At 36.1% G+C, this 17,945-nt stretch overlaps 1 protein-coding gene across 1 annotated transcript in view; it reads left to right on the top strand.

Moving 5' to 3' along the window:
* Positions 1-6,066: 6,066 nt before the first annotated feature.
* The window catches only part of LOC129231643 (leucine-rich repeats and immunoglobulin-like domains protein 1), a 102,015-nt gene continuing 90,136 nt past the window's right edge, over positions 6,067-17,945 (top strand). Inside the window, exon 1 of the mRNA XM_054866010.1 lies at positions 6,067-6,814. The gene's annotated coding sequence lies outside the window, so the exon portion shown is untranslated. The remainder of the gene's footprint in view (positions 6,815-17,945) is intronic.

Here is a 17,945-nt window from a genome sequence, read left to right as displayed (position 1 = left end):
AATCAACAATAGAAGACCAAGAAGCAAAACAGCAACTTGGGATCAATTCTTCAGGAGTTGCACACTGAAATTACATGGTACTGAAATTTAACCCATGTTGTTATATTAATTGAGGTGGTGGAAGCCTTTCGGTTGGCTACAACAACAGCATCAGTGAAGAAGAGGAAGATAGCGAAATCGGTCGAGACACTGAACTACAATAGCCTCCTAGCTATACAGTCAGAAAGATGCAAGAATTACTAAACTTTACGGCAGAGCATCACCTGGAAATCTTTCCCTTACTTAAATTATTACGTAGCGTATGAAGCACGAGAATGCATAATACAGAAACCAGACTAAAATTACGAGTTTCGTTTTTTTAATTAGCACAACATCTGTAATCATATTGTAATACTGTGATATACAAAAGCTGTTTTCATAATGTTTTGTTGAAAAGTTCGCAAAATGTTTTTAATATTAAAGGAAATAAAACAAGTTCCAAGAGTTCAGGTCCGACTGACAAGGAAACGGCACGACCATGGGGTCGGAGAATCGCTGATTATCGATCGGGATGTCTCTGGAGCACAAGATCGCGCCTTAACCAACTAGGCTAGCGGCGGATCGTCAAGAAACTGACATTTTAAACTCATAAGGCGCCTAGGAGAGACTCCATGGCGACTTTAAATCAATTTTTCTCATAATTTTCTGATTATTGCGTCGGATTACTTTAACCACGTAAGGTACTCGGGATCATCACAAAAAAAAAAAAAAAAAAAATTGATGCATATCTTCGACTTCACGGTCGTGCCGTCTCCTTGTGAGTTGAGTTTGATTCTGCATTACCCATCAAATTTAAATTAACACCTCCTTCTCAGTAATTGCGTAGCAAACTAGGCAATGAACTGAACTCAGTCTACAAACGTAACAGAGTACATGCACAATATCCACGATCATGATTTGAAGACTTTCATTCTATCTTATGAGTGTCCACAATTGAGAGAATTCACATTAGGTTTTTTTTCTTTTCTTAATTAAAAATTCGGAGAACTTTCAGGGTTCTGCAGAGTGCTGAAAAATCTTGAACCGATAAAGCAAATTCATTTTTAAAAAACTACTTCAGATTTAAACTTTTGATCTTTATCTGATAAAGTGTTTTTCACTACGTTATTTTACTTCTACGTGTGCACTTTTCATAGTTCTGAGAAGACTTACACGTTTTTCATGGGAGGTGCGCGTTTGGTCATATCAGTCCTCACATATATGAACGGTCATATTAGGATTGGCAATCTGTGTTAAAACCAAAGATTCTGAAAGTGTGGGGGGGGAGGGGATTGACCCACAAAATCCCCTTGTGGTACGCCTGGAGTAATCAGAGTCAGTTAATCAGATTCTCTGTACTATGAACACTTAAAATGAATGTAAGTTCGGAACAAAATACCATGCACTGGATTTCTTTTATGTGTGTGTTCAGCTCTCTCTATTCTTATAGCAAATAAATATTTAAGAAATTCAAATGAGTTTATGTTTGAAGAATATTAAACTCTGATATGCAACTGGAATTACTATTTTTCATCCATGAAAAAGATGAATTTAGCACCCATGGACGAGATTAAAGCTGCATTTCCTCCTCGGCTGAAATCGGCAGTGGGTAGGAAAGCACAACTGGCAATTAATTATTGACATAGGCGACACTATGCTCCCACTTACCCTAGTTGAAACACCCCTTTTATTGATTAAGTTAAACAAACAAAACAAAAACAGTTATATGTTGGTTTTGGTTGACGCTGTTTTTTTAAAAAATTTATTTACCATGCTCACTGACACTGTGAATAGCTTTTAGCTAGGCAAATTCTCCCCGAATTTGCCGCCAAAAATGATGCCAGCTCTTAAATTTCACGCCAAGACATACTGCTGACTGGTTCAAAGCAAGAAAAACGACGTTCAGGTTTTCAAGAACAAAGTTGTTTGAAAATGAATGCAATAAAAGTCAAATTTTGCTAGATTATAACAAATTAAGCTTATTAAAACAGGAAATTGATAGCTATTCACAAAATTGGAAATAATATGAAAGAAATATTTTAGAAATGCATTGCTGAAATATCACTGGAAAAAAATCGGCAAGTTTGGCGAAAATCAGCTATCGAAATTTACAAACAAAAGTCACTCGGTTTATAAAAACTGAAATATCAAAACAAATACTAAATGTACTCGCAGTCACTGCATGCATCAATGAGCCTAATAACTGCTCATGTGCAGTAGGTTTTTTTTCATTCAACGAGAAAGACTCAATAACATTTTAAAAGCAGTTGAGTAACTTATTGCAGTATCATTCAGCCATGTTTTACATCGGAACCTTTCGCATTAACATTCTAAACCAGTAACAATACATTGTCAAGGCAACTTGAAATTGAAGGCCGTGTTTCGGAAATGAGTTAACATCAAAAGTGGTAAATTAAAATAAATGAGCAGCCACCGATGCTTAAAAAAATGTTAACATGAAAAGTGCTCGATTACAGTGAATGAGCAGGCATTAATGCTTAAAAATTATCAACATTAAAAGTGGTCTATTACGAAGAATGAGCAAAACTTGTTGCTCAAGCATAAGATTAGGCTGTTCAAACTATTTTATCACTGTCCTTTGAAAGCTCTTGCTTTCGAAAGATAATTTTTCACAGTGTGTTTTTTAAGGAAGTTGTCTCATAAAATTCGAATTAATATGAATGTACGTTTTGCTTTGGTACTTAGAGTTAAGTTTGCATGAGGTTTCAGAGAAGCTGAGCTCCAGCATATCAGTTTAATTTAAAGAGAATTTCGCTTATTATACACTCAGTGGCCAATGAATTAGAAACCCTAGATCAATATTTTACTGGACCACCTTTGCACGGATAACTGCTCTAATTCGTTTGGGCATCAAGTCTACAAGCTTCTGGAGTGCATTTATATTCAGAGAATACCATGCATTGGCTATGCAGCTTTTTACATCTAGTAAATTAGATGGGATAGGAGAGTGCTGTCAGATACGTCTTTCTACCATATCCCACACATTTTCTTTGGGGTTAAGCTCCGGGCTACGCCGTGGAAAGGGAAAATGTTGGAAGTGCGACTAATAATGCTCAGTGAACCAATTTTCAACACTTCTGACTCGATATATAGTTGCATTGTCGTCCATGAAGTGTCCGTCGCCATCAGAATAAAAATGCAACATTGCATCGTGCGCTTGATCTACCAGTCTGGCGAGGTATCGCATGCATGCTTGTTTCCACTCTAGGAGAACCAGGAACCACTTCCATGCCTGCAGAACGTGCTGCATGTTATGATACTTCCTATAGATCCTTGCACAGTGCGAGTGAGGCAAGAAGTTTCTCTCAAAGGTTTGTAATTCATTGGCCAGTGAGTATATGAAATTCTGTCTATTTACGTATGAAAAGAAATTCTGAAGACTTTGGGTTCCGGTCTTTTTTTTTTTTTAGTTATTAAGAGTTAATTTTTTTCTTTAAAGCTGAACACTTTTGATAGTTCATGACTTCCATTTTTGTAAAAATTTCAGGATGTGTTAGTGGTACTATGATAAGAAAAAGTGAAGTTTCTTTTTTTTTTTAAACTGATTTGTTTGTCCTCGAGTAAGGGGTCAAAATTTAAGGTCATGAAAAAAAAAAGAGCTAAATATATGATTGCTTTGCTTCAAAAGAAATGAGTGAACCAAGCCCATTCTTTTAAATAAGGATACTACTTGATACTAGGTCGGGGAGACTGGGGATACTTGATCCCTAGGGATACATGATCCCATAGCCAAAAATGTACCAAAATCATTAAGTAGAGATTTGGAACCTGGCAATTATATTTAAGTTATACTTTTTCATAAAAACTGGTAACATCTTGTTTTTTTCAGCCATTTGGTTTTAGCTCAAGAAATGATTGTATGAATGTGTCAAGGGAAACTTTTTATAGGAAACATTCCGAAATTTACATTATACGTTAACTACAACTTAAAAAAATTCCGAAGTGTAATGTTAAAGAACCAGACAGTCTTTAATAATTGAGACACATTTTCAGTAAAGTGCCACTGATTGTTAATAATAGAACAAGTATGCTTGTAAAAATCGCATATTAGGGATTTAAGCAAATTCTTGGTGGATACTGCTCGAATTTCTCACTAACATCGCTCAAAAGCTTCTAAAACCGCGTTTTCAGAGTTTAGATTTTGAAAATTTCCTGGACGACATCATCCTAACGTAATTCAAAACAATATATCAATCCAATTTTGGAGTTTCACTTCCAAAAATTGCCGGAGGAGGGCCTTCAAACTTCCGCTCTCCTTACATCACCAGAGATCATCTAAAATTGCGTTTCTAAGACTACAATTTCAAAAAATTTCCGGGGGAGAAACCCCCGGACCCCTTATTTCTGACCAAATGTTAAACTTACAATTCGGTTTGTATTGCTAATATTTAATGTAATGATTCCAATAAGCAAGAAAATAAATCTACTATCTTTCTCTCTTTGTATTGATACATGTGTTTGACAAAATTAAGGGGTCAACACGCCTCCCTAATAACCTTCCTGTTCTAACAAAAATTATGTTAGAAGAAAAAAACAGTGTTATATGTTAAACCACAGAAAGGTTCTGTTACGTTTTTTTTTTTTAAGTATTTAATTTTTACGAATGATTTTCTCATATTTAAGGGATATCGTTTCCCAATCGTTTCGTACAAATTAGTAATAGGAGCTATGGGCTCGCGACATCCTTTATGCCAGGGCAGATTTCTTGAACCAATCCGCCACTGTGGTTATTACAGTGTGTTCATTTATCATCACCATTCTGCTTGTTTTAGGCAATTCGTTATAGGAAAAGTACACACTATTTTTTAAACATATTTTAACAAGAGGATTTTATTTCTCACTTACTACAACTGAAATTATTGTTACCTTTGCTGGAAATAATAATACGTGCAAAATACACAGAATCGTAATTAATTGGAGAAAAAAAGTAAGACCTATGAGAGGGGTTCCTCTCTTGTGTGCCCACTGATCAGAAGTCATAAAAACACATTTTATGCAGTATAATGTTATGAGAAGACAGAAGAGTTCGGGGCAGGTCTCCGAATCTTTTTGTTATTGAAAATTTAAAAACGCAATTTTAAGCTATTATATGTGCTGCGATGTTAGGGGTGCGATAGGTGCTGTCCTTTGAAAAAAAATCGACATCGAAAGCCTAAAATTGCACTTTTAAGGTATGTTTGGTTATGACAGGAGATAGTGAAGCGAAGTAAGAGAGTTCAGGAATTTTTAGGAATTGAGACTAAAAACGCAATCATAAAGCTATCTTTGGCTTGCTTTTGCTTTTTCTTTGACCCATCCCTCCATGATCGGCTATATAAGCGCCCTAATCTGAGGAAATGTTTTCTTTATTATCAACATTTTTGTTTATTAGGCAACAACATGAATGACTATGCATGGAAGTTTCCATTTTATATATTTTGTTTTTCACACTACAAACTTCACGCATTTTGTAATCAATTTTAAATATTTCTAGAGAAAGTCAAGAAAATGATTGCAGAAGATTGCCTTCCGTTTTTCGCTACGGCCCGCCGAATCTGGCCCTCGCGGCGAAAAGTTTGAAGACCTCCTAATAAAAGCCGCTTCTTTTTCTCTCTCTTTTGAATAAGAAACCCTTTATTAGACGTCGCGTGCGATAGCAAAACGCGCGCAGCCGATTCCGTCCCCTCGGGCACCCCGCCGAACTTTCTATTCTTCTCGACTTCACCTCAGGTAGAAATATGAACGCCGCGGAGGGAGGAGCAGAGCAGAAGAGAAGAAAGAAAAACCGTTTCCTAATAACTTCTAAATCCGCAGGAAAATAAATAAAAACAGGGGACTCTGCTTGCACACGGAAGACCGACATGACCAGCAAATTGTGACGTCACATCCTCGGGAGGAGGTGGGGGAGGGAATGAGAAGGGGGAAACCTGTTTTCCGAATCTCCGTTCTGAGGTTCCGTTGATTTGGACGTCTTTTCTTCACAAGTCCATCGAACGTCGTAAAGGTACGGTGTGATTGATCTTTGTTTTATAAAGAAGGAAGCGCCCGCGAAGTTTTATCTCCTTTCTTTGCCACCGACTATTTAACATGAAATGAATAAGTGGCCAGCAGCTATCGGAAAAGAAAAATTAATTGACGGTCGATTTTGGTGTGGATTTCTGCAGGTGTAACCACCTGAGAGGGACCGACGAGACGATTAAAAAAATGGGAGATTCTGTCGGAATTTTATAGTGACTATCAATTTGAATAGTGAGTATTTAGTGAATCGATATTGAAATTGAGGTATTAGAAGAAATTTAAATACATTTGGTAAGAATCAGCCATTTTTGAACCAAACTCTTAGCATACCATCCAGAGAAAAAAAAATTAAGAAAACGTACTCTAAAATAATTAAGTAAAACGAAATTGCTGTTTTTTAAAAGCTGCGGAAAAGATTCACTTTATCTTGCAAAATGGCAGCGAAGAAATTGTACAGCTTTCTAAAGCACTCAGGTCTTATAAGGCTTCAGCACTTCTGATCTTTAATATCATCAGGCGAAGAACAGGCGCGGCTCTCATCCGTGTAAGAAAGATAATAGCCTCCCGCTGAATAGCGGTTTCAGCGAATCCCGCCCATCCGACGACGAGGACGAACTGTAGAAGAATTGGAAACTGCTTGTTTTTCGTTTCTTCCACAAAAGCGGCATCGAACTAGTGAAACTAACAATTTTGTTTTGTGAAAGTCAACACCTGTTTGATCCCAATCGTCTCGACACGACAAGCGGATTTTTTTCGGAGGATTAACACATCTTCGGAGGTAAGTCAAAGGAAATATTTTCTTCATCCAAAATTGAATCAATTTGTTGTGTTTTTAGATGTATCGCAAGTGTTTCTATCGATCGTTTTTAATTACCTAATTTTATGCAACATTTGTTATGAGGAATTTAGTGTTACTTTTAGTTACTTGTATCCAAAGAATTGAGTATTGAGTAACAAAGAGTTTCTGAAGCACCAAGTAACCAAAGTCCCGAGTAACTAAAAACGGCAAACCTCAAATTGCTGCCATAACCAATGTGTGCGTGTCGCTGTTTGCAAGACCGTGCCCAAGTTTTGAAGGTTCAACCGACCTCTCCACTTAAAGGATTGAATGAATAAAATCAAATGGAGAATGTCAAATTTACTCAGCGTTAAATTTAAAAAAAATGAATGTAAGCGTATTCGTATATTTTAACATTTCTCGTACCCCGAACTCTTTTTTATTCATTTACTCATCAGGAGCCATTCATTAATTACGCAAGGGTCCCGAGGGGAGGGGGATTGGGAAAATCTCTACATACTCTTACTTTAGGAGGGGGGGGAGGAGGGGTCAAACCCATTCTTACCTAATATTTTCCAAGTCGATATTTTATATTAGAAATCGCGTGGTCAAGTGGTTTGGCAGGGATCATATTTCATTTGCGTCTGAAAAGTGAAAAACGTGTTAGGCGGAGCGGTTTTTTACTTGTTCTACAAAGAACTAATAGTAAAAAAGAATCGCACTACGTATGACATGTTTTATTTTTAACTAGCGGCCCGTCCCGACCTTGTTCAGTTTAAAAAGCGATCTACCCGTAAAAAATATTATGCAGGTACTTTTAATTTAAAATTTAATAGTAAGCAGCATTTTTTGTTTCGTTTTTACTTCATTTCTTGATCAAGAGAGAGCAACACATAACTCCCACTGAGCAGTATAATCTTCCCATATATAAAGCTCATAAGAACTTTTCATTGAGAGTTGTGATCACTTAAATTGGAAAGGATGCGAGGAATATGATCTAACTGATCTGCTGCAGGTGATGTAAGAACAACACTCTAAGTCAAACAAATATTATTTCTTAGTGATTTCAATTGGGATTGAACCAAAGATAAACTCCATTGCATAGGTTAGGCACATTAAAGTAGCGCAATAAAATTATTGGGATATTGCCTTTAATTTTAAAAGCATGAAGATCTGTCCCGGGGAGTTGAGATAATTAAGAAATTCTTTTAGATGATGCACAGCGTTGGTGGCAAAAACTATATCCCTCTCGCATATCCAATGTTTTTTTTTTTTTTTTGACATTCTTGGTTTCAGGATAAACATTAAGAATGAAATCATTCAGAGAGAAATTCCCACTTCATCTATTTTGATAAGACTCCCTTTTCTAGGTATTTTTACTTACTTGTTACAAAATACTCTATTAATGCTTACCAGCATCTCCCAAACGGACTACCCTGTTTATGCACACTCCGGTTTCACCCCGGGTTGAAGCGGAGGGTGGATGAAAGGAGGATTGCAGTCGAGTTGATGGGAAGACCCGTTTTTGTCAAATCGTGGATTCTTTTTTACGTTCCCATCACTCAATGTCCCAAAGTTATTTTTATGAACATAAAAATTTGACGGGACATCTAAGCCCCATGCATTACTTTGTTTTAGGAACTATTAATTGAAAATTAATCAAAAGAAATCATTGTACAATATCCTTTGTGTGTGTGTCTTTTTTATAGTTAAATTGAGCATTAAAAAAACATAGTGCAGAACTTTTTTGAAAATAATTTGGAGCATAATGGGTTAATTACTTATCACAACTCCACTGTGAATAATATTATATTTCAATATCAATCCAATAATTTCATCCTTTTAATTTATTACTTGAATTTCATAAATTTAATCAAAAATAGCTTGTGACAAATGCAATAGCTTTTACTAATTTCGATCGGGGATCAGCATTGTGAGAACTAGCATTAATCCGTAAATTGTGTAAAAAAATGTCTGGATCTTCTAAATCCATTTCAAAATTAAAATTTTTGCCTTTTGTGATTGTCAATATCATGGCCTCACTTAAGGGGGGGGGGTAGGGTTCGAACCCCCTCCAAATTTTTCACAACTGTTCCGAAATATGCTTTTATTATACTTTTTTTCTGAAAAATTGTTTCAAATTGATTTATTTTTATTAATTTATTTTATTTTGGTTTTCAATTTCATTTATAAATAAAATTTTTATCGACGAAACACATATACAGAACTTTATCCCCAGTAACTACTTTTAATTGTAGTTGTGGAAAAAATCCGCCAATAATCCTTCAATGTAGATGGAGGGAATTCCCTCCTGCATTGAACGCGGCTTGAAGCCGGGTTGGATGCTTAAAATGGCCTTATTCCACGAATCCGGGTTGACGCCGGGTTGAATCCAGCTGCATAAACAGGGTCTTAAAATAGTCGTTCTTGAGACACAGAGAATGTAAAAGGGACGACTTTAATCAGACTTGAAGTACATCTGCACGCGTTCCTCTAGAATACCACAGGAAGAGAATGGCGAAATTCACCGTCAAATACAAAGGTGGCATTTCTCATAATTTTGTCGGAAAATTTGTGACCTTTTAGGGTTGGAATGGTCAGTTTTTCCACCAGAGTCCTGGCAGATCCGTTAAAAAACATCGCAAAAGCTTAAAAAAACATCGCAAAGCTGATAGAGCTTTGGCTAGAGTTGAATTAATTGTTTTTCCATATCTACCTGGAATGCCAATCGACATTAATTTGCGTTTCTTTTTTTTTTTTTTCTTTCGGTGGTGGCAAACAAAAGTTTCTTATTGAGTTTCCGTTTCAATGAAAATTTTTGCTTTTTATTTGAATTAGGCTTTGGTTTATATCGTTTAACATTAAACGACAATCAGAATATTTCTGCTGACGCTCTGCTTGCAATCTGTTGTCTTAAGAGATATTTTTTAAATGTTTGCCATAAAGCATTAGAATCTAAAAGTTGACATAAAAGTTTAAATAGTTATAAAAAAATATTTGTGTTTAGGAGTGGAGTCAGAAAGTAAAACGCATCAGATAAGGTTAGTTTCCAACGTTTGTCGTCCTCTATAAGTCCGAATTCTATACATGCTGCTTGATAAGTTGGCAGGACCTTTAAATGTCAAAAGTCTTTGGAAATATGTTAGACCAAGAAAATATTCTAATTAAACTCTTAAGTGACAAAATTCCAAATGGGTAGTAGGAAGAATATTTGTATATTCTGCTGAGAGGTCAGTCTTTTTCAATCCCGGGATTGTCTTGAAACTTCCTGTACTCGTTTTTTTCCCCCCGACCTCTACTTTACATGCATCTATACCTTTTTTTTCTTCGCAATTACTTTCTGAGAGGATGTTTGTAACCTATACTGCTTAACTAAATCGTTTTAAAAGCTTGAAAATGACTTAAAATGTGGTCATTATGAAGAATATTTCTCCAAGTAATTTGTATATATGTTTTCATCTTCTTGTTCAATTTCTTTCCTATCGAATGTTCTTTGTTAGTTATTATTTAAACTCATAACTTTGAATGTACGGTAATTATGTGCAATAACTCTTTGAGTTGATAATTTTCTAAACTAAATGTATTTAAGTGCACATTTAGTACATTGGCAGATGTTTCTCATTTCGTTTTTAGTATGAATAAAAACCTTAAAAGAAGATCCCGAAATGCATGCAAAATTACAACTTTTAGAAAACACGGATTATTATCGTCTATCTGCACTACTTGAATTCAAGAAATAATTTGTCAGAAGTGAATCTAAGTTGTTATTTGTTCAAATAAATTTTGAAGTACAAACATTCTTTGAGACTAAATGGTTTGCAATGTCCAAGGCTGATAGAATGCTACACACCGTATCCTCTGCGGCCTCAAACACATGTAACGATTTTAGCGGAGCTGACCCTGCGATTTTTTCACGTTCACGTGTTTCCAACCCTTTGCACATAGTTCAAAGAGAAACTTGAACATTTTGACTTCTTTTTACAAAAAAGGAAGTATTGCATTTCGCAAAAAAAATTTCACTCAAAAATCGACATTAATTTCCATTTTGCTCATCCCTGAATGAATGTTGAGTTTTTTGAGTTGAACTCGACCCCCCATGGATAAGAACGTATAGACACGCGAAATATCCATTTTGACGATTCCCGAGTTAATTACGACGAGTTTTCTTGTGACGTATGTATGTACATACAGTAAAACTTCGGTAAGTCGAACTTCTATGAGCCGAAAACTTCGGTAAGCCGAAGTGAATATTTACTTTCGTCTTACTGAAAGGAGAATCAATGTTTATGTGCGGATGTGCGGATGCACGTATGTACTCGCATAACTCAAGAAAGGTATGTCCTAGAAAGTTGAAATTTGGTACGCAGACTCCTAGTGGGGTCTAGTTGTGCACCTCCCCTTTTGGTTGCATTCGGGTGTTTTTAAAGGAGTCTTTTGCCCCTTTTTGGGAGTAAATCATTGTTAATCTCGATCTAAACTCAAGTGGTGTTACAATTTGGCGGACACTTGGCGATATATCGCCAGTTTTTAGTCGCCATGTTTGGTCACCAAGTTTTGTCGCCAACTTGGAGACAAATTTGGCGATTTTAAAAAAAAATCTGGTTTTAATTTAACCACTGTTGGTGATATTTAGAGAGTAAACTATTGAATCACATTAAAATTGCCAATAATGGGAAAATGACATTAAATTGGAGTGAAAGGAAGTCATATGATGCATACATCCACTCTTTTTTTTTTTTTTTTTGCCAATGCGAGACAGTCGGTGGTTGTTTTTACGTGTATAAGAATAAAGCAGTACGAAACATAAACTGGTAGCGAAGACAAACTATTGGTTTAAAAAATTAGCTTAAATACATTTATGCATAATTTACAGCCTATGTCACTTAGTAAGAAAGCACTTTTCATGCAGTGGAAGAATTTTTCAAACAGGTGCAATGGTTTCGGAGATTACCTCGAACATATAAACACACAAAAATCATCTCTCTCTCTTTATAATATTAGTATAGATTAGTATCGCATCATATAACAAAAAAATGTCGAAAATGCATTTAGTCCGGATTCCAACTTATAAAAAGGTTTTTAAAAATCATTAAATAATAGGGAATTCAATAACGATTTCAGTGATGAAAGATTCATTTTTTATCATTTTGAAAAACGATTTCGATATTTTAACCCTTTGAAGCAGCTTTTATGTAACGCATTTTATTTTATAAAAAAAAATTCATTTAAAACTGCAGTGCTATTATATAACCTTTAAAATCCGTTTTTTTTTTTTTTTTTTTTTTTTTAATGTAATAACAATACAGAATAGTTTTTCTTACCAATCGTACCTTTTCTATCGCAATAATGCACACCATTTACTGTTTTAAGCCACCTGTCATGAAAGAGCTTTCCTTGTGATTCAGCAGACAACATTTTTAGACAATATTCAGTTTGCTTCACACAGTTGAGCCAAATAATTTTGGTCACATCAACAGCGAATTTTCTAAATTTCATAAATAGTAGTTGCTCACGTGCGTCAAGAAGTTTCCCTACAGAAGGTGTAAAAGGATCTGCACCCTACAGATCCTTTTACAGCTGTTTATAGATGTTATTATAAATGGCTTAAAGATCCACGAATAAAGGGAAATGCAAAATATTGCAGCAGAAAATAAAATTATGCTGTAGGCACTACATTTTGATAAAGCTAGCTCAAAAAATAAGAGCAGAAGTAGCAGAAAAAGGAGAAAAGATACACAATTACAGAAAAAAGAACACAGAATAATGATGCTTTTATAACTATACTAAAAAAAAGATTGTAAGCTTAATTCCCATGCTTGCCTTCTTCTCATTTCTTCTTTCATTCCTTTTCTTCTGCTTCATGTTCCAATCCTTTTCCTACACAATTGTATTTACGAGTATGTATGTAATTTCTATAAATAATGAAGTCCTATCCACAAATAATAGTAAACCTTTTCTTTTGAATTCAAAATGCTATTATTTTCTTTTCGGTTAATTCAAATACATATATTTACAACTTTGAAATTGTTAAATGTATTTTTTTTAATGTTATGTTTGATGTTTGAAATACAATCGTTTCCATTATAGCGAAGCTGTTTATAACCGCTAATTATTGGCCACAAAGTAATAGCTTCGATTTCCTTTTACTCTGTGTATTAAAATTTCACAGAGATTTTTTATTTGGTCCTTTTGATTTCGCTATAAACGGCCACTGCATACAAATTCAAGCTCATCCCTATTCATAGATGTTTTCAAAATGGTGCGTTAAACATATGGAAATGCAGTTTTGCCCAGGTGGGTAATGTGCGATTTTTTGAGTTACTTAGGGACCAAATATTATCCACTTGAGGTAATCAGTTTTCCGAAGCATGGACGGATACAAAAGAGAGGCGATAGGGGGCAATCGCCCCTCCCTGAGGGGCTCTACAGGCAATTATTCGACATTAAATATCCAAAAGTAATTTTTAGTCCATCTGCAAAAAATTTAAAGGAACTGTCAACCGGCAACTTTTTGGAATATTTCAAACTTGAGGTCTTAAAAACGCGATTTTAAACCATTTTTTGTAACATTAGAGGAAGGAATGAGGTTCAAGCTCTATCTTTCCTCTGCTAATTTTTCAAAACTGCAGTTCCAAAAATAAATTTTAAACGATATTGGATTATGTTAGGGGAGAGGGTTCGGAGACTTAGTAATTTTTCCAAAATTGAAGTTCTAAAAACGCAATTTCGCCCCTCCCTTGAAGGATTCCTGGATCCGTCTATGTCCCAAAGGAATGATTATTTTGCAAATAAGTATGAAACTGATCTGAAGTTTTTAGATATTCAAGCAATAAAATTTTGTTATCATCAGCATGTTGGGCATGGAAGTCAAAAGTAGTCAAACAGTGACATTTTTCAGTTTCTGAAAAGATGTTCCTAATACCGCCCTCGTCCGAGATGAAAGATGAGTTGGAAATTGTATACATTTTCCCCCTTTTCTTACTTTTTTTACATTGAGTTTTTTACGAAAAATATAATAATCTAGTGGTGGAAAGCAGAGGCGGACTGAGTCCCCCAAAGGAAGCCAACCTTGACTGCCAAAAGCTGCACAAGTTCGAAAGCAAAAAAGAAAAAATAATAAATAAAAACTGAAGGCGCACAGGTTCGAAAGCTGCAAAAAATAAATTAATAAATAAAAAGAAATAAAATAAAGCCCTTGGAGGAAAATGCATCCTGAGTTTAGACTTCATTTCAAAAATTACTTTATTTCCATTCTGAACTTTCTATGAATCAGAAACAGACATTTTATACTTCAGTATTTAAAAAGAATCATTATCATAAAAAGTTAGAGTACAGTTTTAACGCAGAAAATGACCTTCAAAAAAACGTTATCCAACTATGACATAAAAACACCATTGAAACATTCATCGAAATGACAGGAAACCTTTCCAGTTATCGAAATGAGGAAAATGCCCCCTGCACGGAAATTCATATCCATATTCTTACTCCTCCTTCAATCACATTAATCGTAAAAAAAGCCGCAGAAAGAGGAAAATTAGTTCTGGAATTCTGACAAAAATATGAAGATGACACTCTTTACAACTTCATGCATTCATGTTTTACTACGCATGTGGCCATTCAGTCGTAGGCGGGACTAGTTTTTTGTAACCATTTGCCGTTTTTCAGAGCTGTCGTTGGGAAGAGATTTCGTATAATGTTATGTCTGTTGTATAATCAGAGTGAGCAAAACCTGTCATTTCAACTTTTTCTGGGTGGAGGGGAGCAACGAAAGTATATTCTTTATAAAATAAGAAGGTAATATTTTTAATAAAATTCAATGTCCATGATACGGTGTGTGATACGGGTAAGGAATGCGATGAATTACTTGCCGATTTCAGATAGAAAGTTATCTGGATTTCTCCCTGTATCACAGTGAATATCTTCGGTACTTAGGGGCGTCCCGATGGATGGGAGGTAGGTCAACGCGACCTCCCAACAATTTCCTTATTTGGCAAATTTTGTCGGATGATTCGATAAAGTTTGAAGTTCCATTCAGCAAGACGACCATTATTCGGCGAAATTTGGAGCTATATCCGGCAATATTATCATCATTCGGCAATATTTGGCTTTCCATTCGGAAAAATTATCATTCGGCGAAATTTAGAGTTTCATTCGCAAATTGAGAATTTCAGCTCTTACAAAAATTGAAGTTCTTGTAGTCCCGACGGCATTTTTTGCCAGTTTCATGATGAAAACGTTTACTGAGTCTTTGGTAGTAAAAAGAATGTTTACTGTATGTTTCCCAGAATGAATATTTAGCACCAATTATGCTGATATCGTAAACAATATTTACCTGCGTTATTTTCTAACTGCCAGCTGCCCTTGCCTCTTTTCCCACGTTTTGGGCTCCAGTTGCCTGAGGCTATGTATATTCTCTTTGGTCTTGATTGTGTTGTTGTGAACCTTTGTTTTCTGCAATGATGAAGATGATTGCCTCGTTAATCTCGAAACGGCTGTCTGTTAATTTTAAGTTCCTTTTTAAACATTTATTTTGTATTTTTATTTCGGTGTTACATTTTACATTCATTTCTTGCCTTTATGAAGACATTTTTGTTTCTTTCTTTTTTTTTTTTTTTGAAATTCAGACCAGAAGCCGAGCAATGCCTTGTCCAGCACCCCCAGAGGTGCTGGAACTTTGAGGATTTTGTAACAAACAACGACGAATTTAACATGCTCTCACTCACTTTGAGGACTTTGTAACAACGACATATTTAACATGCCAAAGTCACCATTAAGAAACACGGAGGACCTTTGATCGGCTGCCATCGAATTCGGTACCATTCGGTTGCAAGTTCGATACCTTACCAATCAAGCCACATCAGCTTCCTCTCACCGTCATTGGTTCCCCGTATCGGAATAATTGACAACATCTCAGCAAAAATAATGTTTGCTGCATTCTTTTTCTACATGAGAATTTATTTTTGTTTGCATTATTTGAAGGGGTCAAAAAGAATGGTTCCTCCAATTTTACCCTGTCTTATACAAATCAAAAATGCAACGCATCCATTCCCTGTATCAGAATTGATGCAATCTAAAAATTAAAAAAAAAATCGAAGCAGCAAGAAGGAGTTGTCATAATGAAACAAAATTTTACATACGTGAAAAAAGCATTGATATGAGAAAAGAATTTGAAAATGAAAGCAAAATGATCACTTATTACATGAAAAATCTCAAATGAATGGATGTTTTACCCAAGATACCTTGAATACCCAAGATATCTTGTTGGGTCACCTCTAATACGAATACACGCCGCGATACTGAAGAGGATTTAGGCTTAAAGGTGCCGTACAAAATTCTACGTCATTCGTTCCACATGTTCTGCAAAGGCACCACAAATTCGATCAAATTCGTAGGCAACTCAACTTATCAGCCAAAATGATCCTAGATATATTTTATCTGTAACAAATTAGGAGATTTCCTTGACGCATTTGCTGTGTGTGACCGAGAATTGTCTTGTTAAGAAAATTACTCATGGGTAGCCCCGCTATGAGAGTCTAACTCATCTGCCTGAAGCTTCAATATTAGGGCTCTCCATGTTTCGTATACAATAGCACCCCATAACATCCAACTGTGGGTGCGGTGTGCAACTGAAAAGTAAAGGCCCTATTAGGGTGTCCACAATGGGTTCTCTACCAAGCGTACATTGTTGTCATCATTGCTCATTGCATCTAGATTCGTCACTAAAGAAGATTTGGATCTGTTCAGTTGCAGTCCAATCCCTTTAAACGGCACACTACGTAAAATTGAGGTGGTAGAGTGAAAGTCCCAAACCTGCTTTTGTTTTCAACCGCACACCGCACCTACAGCTAAGGTGATACTATAGGATGCCATCGCACATGATTCATGGTCACTCCTTGTAGTAATCCACAGCACCATGACAGCCTAACAGTACCTGTAACAGTCCTGTGCCATGTTACAGGAACATGCGTTGGCCCTCACGGCAGAACTCCCAGGAGACACTTTTTAACAGGACAATGCTCGATCATACACAAGGATGTCAGAGGGCTTTTTCTTCCATTTTAGCATCTTCTCTGGACTGCTCGATCCTTTGATTTGTCACAGAACGTGCTAATCTGTTATCGCTTGATACGGTAAGTCGAACAGCGTACAAATTTGATCAAATTTGTGGTGCTAGAAGTAGCTCAACGGAGTATTAAAACCTCCATTCATTTGGGATTTTGCCAATCATTTTGTAATCACTATCTTATTGCAATGTTGTCCTAACGTGCAAAATTTTGCTTCATTCCGACGACTCCTTCTAAGTAGGTCGATTTTTTTCTGTTTTTTGTTACAGAGTGTATTTACGACAGAATTTGCAGGTATTAGTTAGCATACTTCTTTTATTTTGCCCTGCTTAGTACAAATTTAGAATGCAATGCGTTGTTTGCCGGTATCAGATAGAATGTTCTATGAACTTCAGCCAGTATCGGAATGTTTATCTTCTACATTCCTTCTCATAAAAGTATTTCCTGCATATTTCCGCATGATCAGAATTACCCGTTCAACAAATATAATCACACCTCCCCCTCTTTAATCTCCGCAAGCTTACACTTCTTGGCGTACATCGTCCTCAGAGCAATGGCAATATCCCGATAAAAGTAAACAAGCCCAAAAATAAAACGATGGCGTGTGTATTTCTGTCTTTTGGAGAGAACAATGGATCCCACTTGATGATTGCTTGAGTTAAAATTCCCCGACGAGCAGTAAGACGGGAGAAACAAATGCCGAGATCGATAGCGTGAAAAGACACGGTCGGGCGGCGAAAGTGGGTGTCCTCTTCATTATACAGAGGTACGCAATCTCTCTCCAGATCTACCCATGGACACTTCCTCACAAAGGAGCTCGGCCGATACCATCAGAGCTCAGAGCTCTAGAAGCGCTTCACTAAATTGGCCATGTGCGCTGGGGGAATAGTAATGCAGGAATGATGGTAAATAGATCCACGTGCTTTCATTTGGCAAGTAGCATATTTGATTGAATTGGATCTCAATCAGACATTGCAATGTCCGGCAGTCATCAAAATGTGAATTCTGTAGTACACCTCTTGGGTCAAATTGAAAACGGGAAAATGTTATGATAGTTGACTAATGCT

The sequence above is a fragment of the Uloborus diversus genome, chromosome 1, assembly GCF_026930045.1.
Source record: "Uloborus diversus isolate 005 chromosome 1, Udiv.v.3.1, whole genome shotgun sequence".
Classification (NCBI taxonomy): domain Eukaryota; kingdom Metazoa; phylum Arthropoda; class Arachnida; order Araneae; family Uloboridae; genus Uloborus; species Uloborus diversus.
The sequence above is the reverse complement of the archived record's forward strand: the minus strand, read 5'-3'. Positions and strand labels throughout refer to the sequence as shown.